The 13,009-nt window shown below is 60.2% G+C and overlaps 2 non-coding genes across 2 annotated transcripts; both read left to right on the forward strand.

Annotated features, from left to right (window-relative positions):
• Positions 1 to 5,992: 5,992 nt before the first annotated feature.
• On the forward strand, positions 5,993 to 6,111 carry LOC131869126 (5S ribosomal RNA). Its single transcript, XR_009367521.1, has one exon. It is a non-coding gene; the product is annotated as a 5S ribosomal RNA (ribosomal RNA).
• A 5,782-nt stretch (positions 6,112 to 11,893) lies between these two features.
• On the forward strand, positions 11,894 to 12,012 carry LOC131869124 (5S ribosomal RNA). The gene has a single exon (XR_009367519.1). It is a non-coding gene; the product is annotated as a 5S ribosomal RNA (ribosomal RNA).
• Positions 12,013 to 13,009: the final 997 nt, after the last annotated feature.

Below are 13,009 nucleotides of genomic sequence, written 5' to 3' on the forward strand. Positions count from 1 at the left end.
AGCACCAGCATCAATCGACATAAACGGGCACGGGGGGAGGATGCTCGAGAACACTACCTCCCCTATATAAGTTATTTGTCCGATTCTCAAGCAGCCGAAGTCTGGTCATCGAATCGGGTCAAAGACCACAACTTCCGACTTTACCCACAATGCAAGTCATCGAATCGAACATCGGCCCCCGAGTCGGACTCCATGCGTATGTCAGGTCATCGGACCCAAATTCCGCCTTCCTGCGCATGGCGGGCCATCAATATCAACTCGGTCATCGGACCCAAACTCCGCCTTTCTGCGCATGGCACGCCTTCAAATCGGTCATCGGACCCAAATTCCGCCTTCCTGTGCATGGCGGGCCATCAACATCAACTCGGTCATCGGACCCAAATTCCGCCTTTCTGCGCATGGCACGCCATCAACTCGGTCATCGGACCCAAATTCCGCCTTCCTGCGCATGGCAGGTCATCGGACACAAATTCAGACCTCGCCAATATGCCTACGTATCGAATCGGTCATCGGACCCAACTTCCGACTTCATCCATACTGTAGGGTCTTTGAGGTTGGCGCGGTGCGCTCAACCCGGGGAGTCGACCCATCGAAGCATACACCTCCCCTATATAAGCTATTTGTCCGATTCCCACACCTGTGTAGTTTGCACCTCTGACCAGGACATCGACCCCAACTTCCGAACTCGACTGCAACGACGGCACCAGCGCCTTGGTGCGCACCTTGCGACGCACAGTCCCAACATTCGCCTTCCTGCACATGGCAGGTCATCGGACCCAAATTCCGACCTCGCGAGTATGCCTACATATCGAATCGGTCATCGGACACAACTTCCGACTTCATCCATACCGTAGGGTCTTTGAGGTTGGCGCGGTGCGCTCAACCCGGGGAGTCGACCCAACGAAGCATACACCTCCCCTATATAAGCTATTTGTCCGATTCCCACACCTGTGTAGTTTGCACCTCCGATCAGGACATCGACCCCAACTTCCGAACTCGCCTGCAACGACCGAACCAGCGCCTTGGTGCGCACCTTGCAACGCACAGTGCCAACATTCGCCTTCCTGCACATGGCAGGTCATCGGACCCAAATTCCGACCTCGCGAGTATGCCTACATATCGAATCGGTCATCGGACCCAACTTCCGACTTCATCCATACCGTAGGGTCTTTGAGGTTGGCGCGGTGCGCTCAACCCGGGGAGTCGACCCAACGAAGCATACACCTCCCCTATATAAGCTATTTGTCCGATTCCCACACCTGTGTAGCTTGCACCTCCGATCAGGACATCGACCCCAACTTCCGAACTCGACTAAAAAGACCGCACCAGCACCTTGGTGTGCACCTTGCAACGCACAGTGCCAACATTCGCCTTCCTGCACATGGCAGGTCATCGGACCCAAATTCCGACCTCATGAGCATACCTACTAATCGAATCGGTCATCGGACCCAACTTCCGACTTCATCCATACCGTAGGGTCTTTGAGGTTGGCGCGGTGCGCTCAACCTGGGGAGTCGACCCATCGAAGCATACACCTCCCCTATATAAGCTATTTGTCCGATTCCGACACCTGTGTAGTTTGCACCTCCGCTCAGGACATCGACCCCAACTTCCGAACTCGCCTGCAACGACCGAACCAGCGCCTTGGTGCGCACCAAAAGTGCGCACTTTTGGAGGGCACTTTTGTGCGCTCCAAAGGTGCGCACTTTTGGAGGGCACTTTTGTGCGCTCCAAAGGTGCGCACTTTTGGAGGGCACTTTTTGGAGGGCACTTTTGTGCGCTCCAAAGGTGCGCACTTTTGGAGGGCACTTTTTGGAGGGCACTTTTCTGCGCTCCAAAGGTGCGCACTTTTGGAGGGCACTTTTTGGAGGGCACTTTTCTGCGCTCCAAAGGTGCGCACTTTTGGAGGGCACTTTTTGGAGGGCACTTTTCTGCGCTCCAAAGGTGCGCACTTTTGGAGGGCACTTTTTGGAGGGCACTTTTCTGCGCTCCAAAGGTGCGCACTTTTGGAGGGCACTTTTGTGCACTCCAAAGGTGCACACTTTTGGAGGGCACTTTTTGGAGGGCACTTTTCTGCACTCCAAAGGTGCGCACTTTTGGAGGGCACTTTTTGGAGGGCACTTTTGTGCGCTCCAAAGGTGCGCACTTTTGGAGGGCACTTTTTGGAGGGCACTTTTGTGCGCTCCAAAGGTGCGCACTTTTGGAGGGCACTTTTGTGCACTCCAAAGGTGCGCACTTTTGGAGGGCACTTTTCCTGCGCTCCAAAGGTGCACACCTAGGTGAGCACCTTCGACCACACCTTGTAGCACACCAAACTCTGACTTTCGACTTCATCCGCAATGCAGGGTCTTTGAGGTTGGCGCAATGCGCACAACCAGGGGAGTCGACCCATCAAACCCAACACCTCCCCTATATAAGCTATTTGTCTGATTCTCATACATGCGTAGCCTGCAGGAGCAATTAGGACATCGACCCCAACTTTCGGCTTCTAAACGAAAACAAGGTCTTTGAGGTTGGTGTAATGCGAACAACTAGGGGAGTCAACCCATCAAACCCAACACCTCCCCTATATAAGCTATTTGTCTGATTCTCATACATGTGTAGTCTACAGGAGCAATTAGGACATCGACCCCAACTTTTGACTTCTTAACGAAAACAAGGTCTTTGAGGTTGACGTAATGCGCACAACCAGGGGAGTCGACCCATCAAACCCAACACCTCCCCTATATAAGCTATTTGTCCGATTCTCATACATGTGTAGCCTACAGGAGCCATTAGGACATTGACCCCAACTTTTGACTTCTTAACGAAAACAAGGTCTTTGAGGTTGGCGTAATGCGCACAACCAAGGGAGTTGACCCATCAAACCCAACACCTCCCCTATATAAGCTATTTGTCTGATTCTCATACATGTGTAGCCTGCAACAACGATTAGGACATCCACCCCAACTTCTGAATTCGTCTGCGTTGACCGCACCAAAGGTGCACGCCTTGGTGCTCACCAAAATCCGACTTCCGACTTCTTCTGCTATGCGGGGTCTTTGAGGTTGGCGCAGTGCGCACAACCAGGGGAGTCAACCCACCGAATGCAACACCTCCCCTATATAAGCTATTTGTCTGATTCTCATACATGCGTAGACTGCAGCAATGATTAGGACATCCACCCCAACTTTTGACTTCTTAAACAAGACAGGGTCTTTGAAGTTGGTGCAGTGCACACAACCAGGGGAGTCGACCCATCAAACGCAACACCTCCCCTATATAAAGCTATTTGTCCGATTCTCATACGTGTAGTCTGCAGCAGCGATTAGGACATCGACCCCAACTTCCGAATTCGTTTGCATTGACCGCACCAAAGGTGCACGCCTTGGTGTGCACCTTGGAGTGCACTTTGGTGCTCACCTCGGTGCACACTTTGGTGTGCACCTCGGTGTGCACCAAAGGTGCGCACCTTGGAGCGCACCAAAGGTGTACACTTTGGAGCGCACCACATAGGGTCTTTGAGAGGTTGGCGCAGTGCGCACACCAAGGTGGGTGTTGAGGTGCGTGCCGAGGTGGGTGGGTGCTAGGGTGCGCTCCATGGTGGGTGCCAGGGTGGGTGCGTGCTAGGGTGGATTCCAAAGAGGGTCATAGGGTGGGTGCCAAGGTGGGTTGGTGATATAGTGGGTTCAAAGGTGGGTACTAGGGTGGGTTCCAAGGTGGGTCACAAGTTGGGTGCCAGGATGCGTGGGTGTTAGGTTGGGTGCCAAGGTGGGCTCCTGCGTGGGTGGGTGCTAGGGTGGGTTTCAAGGTGGACGCGAGGGCGGGTGCCAAGGTGGGTAACAAGTTGGGTGTTAGGATGGGTGAGTGCTAGAGTGGGTGCCAAGGTGGGTGGGTGCTAAGGTGGATGCCAAGGTGGTTCACAGGGTGGGTGGGTTCTAGGGTGAGTTCCAAGGTGGGTCACAGGTTTAGTGCTAGGGTGCGTGTCAAGGCGGGTGTCGAGGTGCCTGGGTGCTAGGGTGTGGATGCCAATGTGGGTCATAGGGTGGGTACTAGGGTGGGCTGCAATGTGGGTGCCAAGGTGGGTAACATGCTCGGTTGGTTCTAAATTGGGTGTCAGGGTGGGTGTGCACCCACCTTGCCCGAGGTGGGTGCCAAGGTGCCAGTGTGGGTGGGTGCTAAGGTGGATGCCAAGGTGGGTGAGAAGGTGGGTGATAGGTTGAGTGGTAGGATGGGTGGGTGCCAAGATGGGTCACAGGGTGGGTGCAAGGGTGGGTAGGTGCTAGGGTTGGTGTCAGGGTGGGTGGGTGCTAGGTTGGGTTCCAAGGTGGGTGCGAGGGTGAGTGTCAAGGTGGGTCACAGGTTAGGTGCTAGGATGGGTGAGTGCTAGGGTGCAAAGGTGCCAGGGTGGGTGCTAGGATGGGTCGATGCTAGGGTGAGTGGCAAGGTGGGTCCACAAGTGTCAAGGTGGGTGCCGAGGTGGGTGCCAACTTGGGTTCCAAGGTGGGTGCCAAGTGGGCGACTGCTATGGTGGATGCCAAGGTGGGTCACGGGGTGGGTGCCAAGTTGCTAGGTTGTGTTCCAAGGTGGGTGCCAACGTGGCTGCTAGGGTGCGTGGGTTAAAGGGTGTGTCACAACGTGGGTGCCAGGATGGGTGCGCACCCACACTGGCCAAGACGGGTGCAAGGTTGGGTTCCAAGCCCGGTCACAGGCTGGGTGCTAGGATGGGTGGGTGCCAAGGTGGGCACCAGGGTGGGTGCACCCACCCTGGCCAAGGTGGGTCACGGGGTGGGTCCTAGGGTGGGTAACAGGGTGGGTACTAAGGTGCGTGCCAAGGTGGGTCATGGGGTGGGTGCCAAGGTGGGCACCAGGGTGGGTGTGCACCAACCCTAGCCAGGGTAGGTCACGGGGTGGTTGTCGGGGTGGGCGTCAAGGAGCCAAGGTGGGTGGCAAGTAGCCAAGTTGCGTGCCAAGGTGGGTGTCGGGGTGGGTGCCAAGGATCCAAGGTGGGTGCCAAGGAACCAAGGTGGGTGTCTGGGTGGGTGCCGAGGTGGGAGCCAGGGTGGGTCCCAAGGTGAGTGCAAAGGTGGGTGCCAGGGTCAAGGTGAGTGCCAATGTGGGTTCCAAGGTGCCAGGGTCAGGGTGAGTGCCAATGTGGGTTCAAAGGTGCTAAGTTGGGTGCGAGGTTGGGTGCGAGGGTGGGTGGGTGCCAAGGTGTGCTAGGTGGAAGCCCGGGTGGGTCGGCATCCCATGGGTGTCGAGTTGGGTGCCTGATGGGTGCTTCTTGTCAAGTTTTAGTCGTCGGGACTCATTTCGAGCCTTAGAGGTCGTTTCTTGTCCGGTTGCCCTGTCTTCGACCTGGGAACCCAATTTTGGTCCTCGGGTCCCATTTTTTTTTGTCTCGCATCCCACTTTTGGCCTGTGGCCTTTTCGGGGTCGATTCTCGTTTTGGGCATCAGAGCATGTTTCTTCTCCTAAAACCCAATATTTGTTTATTAAGTCTCGGAACACATTTTTGTTCTCGTGGACCCATCATGGGTCTTGGAACGCATTTGTGGTCCTTGGGTCCCATTTTGCATCCCGAAACTTGTGTTTTGGTGCTTGATCCCTATTTTGGGTGCCCACCTTGCACCAAGTGCGCACCCGGGGCAAACCGAGCGCCTTGGTGCACCGGGGCAAGATCGAGCGTGCACCCGAGGCGCCCCGAACATGCACCAAGGTGCACTCGGCCCACATGTGAGCGCAGGTCGTTGCGCCCGAGGTGGTGTGTGGGCACCGCGTTGCAGACGGGACACTGCACGCACACGACGCCCCGTCCAGGTGCACGCACGTAGGCCGGGCCGGGTGCACACCCGACGCCCTAGCAAGGTGCGCGCACCCGGGCAGGGCTCACACTTGGCGAACGGGGCGCACTTCGCGAGGGAGGGTGTGCACCTCGACGGGGGTGGGTGGCCGGGGTGGATTCGCACGTGGGTCGCGGTTTGCTAAGTACACACTGCGACAAGCTCATAACGGGTGCGATCATACCAGCGTTAGTGCACCGGATCCCATCAGAACTCCGCAGTTAAGCGCGCTTGGGCCGGAGTAGTACTAGGATGGGTGACCTCCCGGGAAGTCCCGGTGTTGCACCCTTTCTTAGTTTTTCGCCGGGCGTCGCAATGCTATTTGAATAAACCTTTTGCCCGTTTGCGTTCTCGTCGGGGCCGGGCCGGGCCGGGGTGCGCTGCCCGCACTACCGCGCGCGCGGGGGCGACACCGAGCGCGCACCCGAGGCGCCCCGAGCACACAGGCCACGGTGCAACCCGGGCGTTGTGCGCGCACCCCGGTGCGCCCGAGGTGCTGCGCGCGCACCCAGGTGAAATCGGTGTGCACCTCGGCCAGTGCGCGCTCGGTCGAGTCGCGCACGTTGGCCAAGGTGCACGGTGATGTTTCTTACTCTAAGGTTCCGCACCAGACGCCCGGGACAGGTGAGCGAAGCTGGGCGGGGCCGGGTGCGCGGCCGGGGCAGGTGCACGCAGCTGGAGAGAGCTTTGGAGCACACCAGAGGTGCGCACCTTGGAGCACACTTCGGAGCGCACCAATGATGCGCTCCATTCAAAAGTTTCCTGAAAAGGCAAAAAAAGTTGAGATTATAGAATTTCCCACTTGAGAGATTGTAAAAAAAAAAAATTTAAAATGAAGGAAACGCGGGTGCCAAGGTGTGCGCGCCCGGGTGCGCAGCCCAGCCAAGGTGTGCGCACCAAGGCGCCCACCCTGGCGAAGGTGCACGCAAGGTGCGCACCCGAGGCAAACCGGACAATTAACCCAACTTTCGACTTCGCGCGCACCTGCGCACCTTGGAGCGCACTTCGGAGCGCTCCTTGTTGCGCACCAATCTTGGGCACCTCGGAGTGCACCATGGCGCCCACCAAGGTGCGCACCCGGGGCAAACCGAGCTCCGACTTCGTGCGCACCTTGGAGCGCACGAAAGGTGCGCACCATGGCGCCCACCAAGGTGCGCAGCCCAGCCAAGGCGTGCGCATCAAGGTGCGCCCCCTGGCGAAGGTGCGCACCCGGGGCAAACCGAGCTCCGACTTCGTGCGCACCTTGGAGCGCACAAAGGGTGCGCAACCCAGCCAAGGTGTGCGCACCCCGGGCAAACCGAGCTCCGAATCGTGCGCACCTTGGAGCACACTTCGGAGCCCTCCTTGGTGCGCACCGATGTTGCGCACCTCGGAGCGCACCCGGGGAAAACAATGCAATTAACCCGACTTTCGACTTCGTGGGCACCTCGGAGCGCTCTCGGGTTCGCACCTCGGAGCACACCGAGGTGCGCACCTTTGATGCGCTGCCTTCACCAATTTCCAGAAAAGGCAAGAAAACATTGAGAAGGTGTGCGCACCGAGGTGCCCACCCTGGCGAAGGTGCACGCGAGGTGCGCACCCGGGGCAAACCGGGCTCCGACTTCGTGCACGCCATGCTGCGCACCTTGGAGGGCCATGGTGCGCACCTTGGAGCACACTTCGGAGCGCTCAATGGTGCCCAACCCAGCCAAGGTGCCCACCGCGGCGAAGGTGCACGCGAGGTGCGCACCCGGGGCAAACCGGGCTCCGACTTCGTGCACGCCGCACCTTGGAGCACACTTCGGAGCGCTCCTTGGTGCGCACCAGGGCGCGCAACCCAGCCGAGGTGCCCACCCCGGCGAAGGTGCACGCGGGGTGCGCACCCGAGGCAAACCGGGCTCCGACTTCGTGCACGCCATGGTGCCCACCGCGGCGAAGGTGCACGCGAGGTGCGCACCCGGGGCAAACCGGGCTCCGACTTCGTGCACGCCGCACCTTGGAGCACACTTCGGAGCGCTCCTTGGTGCGCACCAGGGCGCGCAACCCAGCCGAGGTGCCCACCCCGGCGAAGGTGCACGCGAGGTGCGCACCCGGGGCAAACCGGGCTCCGACTTCGTGCACGCCATGGTGCCCACCGCGGCGAAGGTGCACGCGAGGTGCGCACCCGGGGCAAACCGGGCTCCGACTTCGTGCACGCCGCACCTTGGAGCACACTTCGGAGCGCTCCTTGGTGCGCACCATGGTGCCCACCAGGGCGCGCAACCCCGCCGAAGGTGCACGCGAGGTGCGCACCCGGGGCAAACCGGGCTCCGACTTCGTGCACGCCGCACCTTGGAGCACACTTCGGAGCGCTCCTTGGTGCGCACCAGGGCGCGCAACCCCGCCGAAGGTGCACGCGAGGTGCGCACCCGGGGCAAACCGGGCTCCGACTTCGTGCACGCCATGGTGCGCACCAGGGTGCCCACCGCGGCGAAGGTGCGCACCCGGGGCAAACCGGGCTCCGACTTCGTGCACGCCATGGTGCCCACCGCGGCGAAGGTGCGCACCCGGGGCAAACCGGGCTAGGACTTCGTGCACGCCGCACCTTGGAGCACACTTCGGAGCGCTCCTTGGTGCGCACCATGGTGCCCACCAGGCCGCGCAACCCAGCCAAGGTGTGCGCACCAAGGTGCACGCGAGGTGCGCACCCGGGGCAAACCGGGGTCCGGCTTCGTGCACGCCGCACCTTGGAGCACACATCGGGGCGCTCCCGGGTTCGCACCGGCGTTGCGCACCGTGGTGGGCACCTCGGAGCGCACCGTGGTGGGCACCTCGGAGCACACCAAGGTGGGCAGCGAGGTGCGCACCTTTGATGCGATGCCTTCACTAATTTCCATAAAAGGCAAAAGAAAACGAGATTTTAAAATTTCCGTTTTGAAAGATAGTGAGAAAAAGGGAATGCTGGTGCCATCTTGAGCCCGCCCTGGTGCGCAGCCCAGCCAAGGTGTGCGCACCAAGGTGCCCACCCTGGCGAAGGTGCGCGCCCGGGCAATTAACCCAACTTCCAACTTCGCGCGCGCCAGGGTGGGAGCGCACCCAACAACCGGGCCTGGGAAGAGCCAATGCGAGAAACCCCACCAAACGCTCTGACAAAAAAAGAGGGGGCGCTCCAGTAACCCCGCTTCGGAGCGCACCCTGGGCAAACCCAGCCAGGGTGCCCACCCCGGCCAAGGTGCAGGCGAGGTGCGCACCCGGGGCAAACCGGGCTCCGACAACGTGCACGCCGCACCTTGGAGCACACTTCGTAGCGCTCCCGGGTGCGCACCTCAGAGCACACCAAGGTGGGCAGCGAGGTGCGCACCTTTGATGCGCTGCCTTCACTAATTTCCAGAAAAGGCAAAAAAAAGAGGAGATTTTAAAATTTCCGTTTTGAAAGATAGTGAAAAAAACGGAACGCGGGTGCCATCTTGAGCCCGCCCGGGTGCACAGCCCAGGTAAGGTGCCCACCCTGGCAAAGGTGCGCACCCGGGCAATTAACCCTACTTCCGACTTCGTGCGCGCCAGGGTGGCAACCGGGCCTGGGAAGAGCCAATGCGAGAAACCCCACCAAACGCTCCGACAAAAAAAGAGGCGGCGCTCCAATAACCCCGCTTCGGAGCGCAGCCGGGGCAAACCCAGCCAAGGTGCCCACCCCGACGAAGGTGCACGCGAGGTGCGCACCCGGGGCAAACCGGGCTCCGACAACGTGCACGCAGCACCTTGGAGCACACTTCGAAGCACTCCCGGGTGCCCACCGGCGTTGCGCACCGTGGTGGGCAGCGAGGTGCGCACCTTTGATGCGCTGCCTTCACTAATTTCCAGAAAAGGCAAAAAAAAATGAGATTTTAAAATTTCCGTTTTGAAAGATAGTGAAAAAAACGGAACGCGGGTGCCATCTTGAGCCCGCCCTGGTGCGCAGCCCAGGCAAGGCATGCGCACCAAGGTGCCCACCCGCGGTGCACGCCCGGGGCAAACCGGGCTCCGACTTCGTGCAGGCCGCACCTTGGAGCACACTTCGGAGCGCTCCTTGGTGCGCACCATGGTGCCCACCAGGGCGCACCCGGGGCAAACCGGGCTCCGACTTCGTGCACGCCGCACCTTGGAGCACACATCGGAGCGCTCCCAGGTTCGCACCAGCGTTGCGCACCTTTGATGCGCTGCCTTCACTAATTTCCAGAAAAGGCAAAAAAAAACGATATTTTAAAATTTCCGTTCTGAAAGATAGTGAAAAAAACGGAACGCGGGTGCCATCTTGAGCCCTTCCTGGTGCGCAGCCCAGGCAAGTTGTGCGCACCAAGGTGCCCACCCTGGCGGAGGTGCGCGCCCGGGGCAAACCGGGCTCCGACTTCGTGCACTGCATGGTGCCCACCAAGGCGCGCAACCCAGCCAAGGTGCCCACCGCAGCGAAGGTGCACGCGAGGTGCGCACCCGAGGTGCACACCCGGGGCAAACCGAGCTCCGACTTCGTGCACGCCGCACCTTGGAGCACACTTCAGAGCGCTCCTTGGTGCGCACCAGGGCGCGCAACCCAGCCAAGGTGCTCACCCCGGCGAAGGTGCACGCGAGGTGCGCACCCGGGGCAAGCCGGGCTCGGACTTCGTGCACGCCGCACCTTGGAGCACACATCGGAGCGCTCCCGGGTTCGCACCAGCATTGCGCACCTTTGATGCGCTGCCTTCACTAATTTCCAGAAAAGGCAAAAAAAAAAAAAAAACGAGATTTTAAAATTTCCGTTTTGAAAGATAGTGAAAAAAACGGAACGCGGGTGCCATCTTGAGCCCGCCCTGGTGTGCAGCCCAGGCAAGTTGTGCGCACCAAGGCACCCACCCTGGCCAAGGTGGGTCACGGGGTGGGTCCTAGGGTGGGTAACGGGGTGGGTACTAAGGTGCGTGCCAAGGTGGGTCATGGGGTGGGTGCCAAGGTGGGCACCAGGGTGGGTGTGCACCAACCCTAGCCAGGGTAGGTCACGGGGTGGTTGTCGGGGTGGGCGTCAAGGAGCCAAGGTGGGTGGCAAGTAGCCAAGTTGCGTGCCAAGGTGGGTGTCGGGGTGGGTGCCAAGGATCCAAGGTGGGTGCCAAGGAACCAAGGTGGGTGTCTGGGTGGGTGCCGAGGTGGGAGCCAGGGTGGGTCCCAAGGTGAGTGCAAAGGTGGGTGCCAGGGTCAAGGTGAGTGCCAATGTGGGTTCCAAGGTGCCAGGGTCAGGGTGAGTGCCAATGTGGGTTCAAAGGTGCTAAGTTGGGTGCGAGGTTGGGTGCGAGGGTGGGTGGGTGCCAAGGTGTGCTAGGTGGAAGCCCGGGTGGGTCGGCATCCCATGGGTGTCGAGTTGGGTGCCTGATGGGTGCTTCTTGTCAAGTTTTAGTCGTCGGGACTCATTTCGAGCCTTAGAGGTCGTTTCTTGTCCGGTTGCCCTGTCTTCGACCTGGGAACCCAATTTTGGTCCTCGGGTCCCATTTTTTTTTGTCTCGCATCCCACTTTTGGCCTGTGGCCTTTTCGGGGTCGATTCTCGTTTTGGGCATCAGAGCATGTTTCTTCTCCTAAAACCCAATATTTGTTTATTAAGTCTCGGAACACATTTTTGTTCTCGTGGACCCATCATGGGTCTTGGAACGCATTTGTGGTCCTTGGGTCCCATTTTGCATCCCGAAACTTGTGTTTTGGTGCTTGATCCCTATTTTGGGTGCCCACCTTGCACCAAGTGCGCACCCGGGGCAAACCGAGCGCCTTGGTGCACCGGGGCAAGATCGAGCGTGCACCCGAGGCGCCCCGAACATGCACCAAGGTGCACTCGGCCCACATGTGAGCGCAGGTCGTTGCGCCCGAGGTGGTGTGTGGGCACCGCGTTGCAGACGGGACACTGCACGCACACGACGCCCCGTCCAGGTGCACGCACGTAGGCCGGGCCGGGTGCACACCCGACGCCCTAGCAAGGTGCGCGCACCCGGGCAGGGCTCACACTTGGCGAACGGGGCGCACTTCGCGAGGGAGGGTGTGCACCTCGACGGGGGTGGGTGGCCGGGGTGGATTCGCACGTGGGTCGCGGTTTGCTAAGTACACACTGCGACAAGCTCATAACGGGTGCGATCATACCAGCGTTAGTGCACCGGATCCCATCAGAACTCCGCAGTTAAGCGCGCTTGGGCCGGAGTAGTACTGGGATGGGTGACCTCCCGGGAAGTCCCGGTGTTGCACCCTTTTTTAGTTTTTCGCCGGGCGTCGCAATGCTATTTGAATAAACCTTTTGCCCGTTTGCGTTCTCGTCGGGGCCGGGCCGGGCCGGGGTGCGCTGCCCGCACTACCGCGCGCGCGGGGGCGACACCGAGCGCGCACCCGAGGCGCCCCGAGCACACAGGCCACGGTGCAACCCGGGCGTTGTGCGCGCACCCCGGTGCGCCCGAGGTGCTGCGCGCGCACCCAGGTGAAATCGGTGTGCACCTCGGCCAGTGCGCGCTCGGTCGAGTCGCGCACGTTGGCCAAGGTGCACGGTGATGTTTCTTACTCTAAGGTTCCGCACCAGACGCCCGGGACAGGTGAGCGAAGCTGGGCGGGGCCGGGTGCGCGGCCGGGGCAGGTGCACGCAGCTGGAGAGAGCTTTGGAGCACACCAGAGGTGCGCACCTTGGAGCACACTTCGGAGCGCACCAATGATGCGCTCCATTCAAAAGTTTCCTGAAAAGGCAAAAAAAGTTGAGATTATAGAATTTCCCACTTGAGAGATTGTAAAAAAAAAAAATTTAAAATGAAGGAAACGCGGGTGCCAAGGTGTGCGCGCCCGGGTGCGCAGCCCAGCCAAGGTGTGCGCACCAAGGCGCCCACCCTGGCGAAGGTGCACGCAAGGTGCGCACCCGAGGCAAACCGGACAATTAACCCAACTTTCGACTTCGCGCGCACCTGCGCACCTTGGAGCGCACTTCGGAGCGCTCCTTGGTGCGCACCAATCTTGGGCACCTCGGAGTGCACCATGGCGCCCACCAAGGTGCGCACCCGGGGCAAACCGAGCTCCGACTTCGTGCGCACCTTGGAGCGCACGAAAGGTGCGCACCATGGCGCCCACCAAGGTGCGCAGCCCAGCCAAGGCGTGCGCATCAAGGTGCGCACCCTGGCGAAGGTGCGCACCCGGGGCAAACCGAGCTCCGACTTCGTGCGCACCTTGGAGCGCACAAAGGGTGCGCAACCCAGCCAAGGTGTGCGCA

This window comes from Cryptomeria japonica, unplaced genomic scaffold (genome assembly GCF_030272615.1).
Source record: "Cryptomeria japonica unplaced genomic scaffold, Sugi_1.0 HiC_scaffold_235, whole genome shotgun sequence".
In the NCBI taxonomy this organism is placed as follows: Eukaryota; Viridiplantae; Streptophyta; class Pinopsida; order Cupressales; family Cupressaceae; genus Cryptomeria; species Cryptomeria japonica.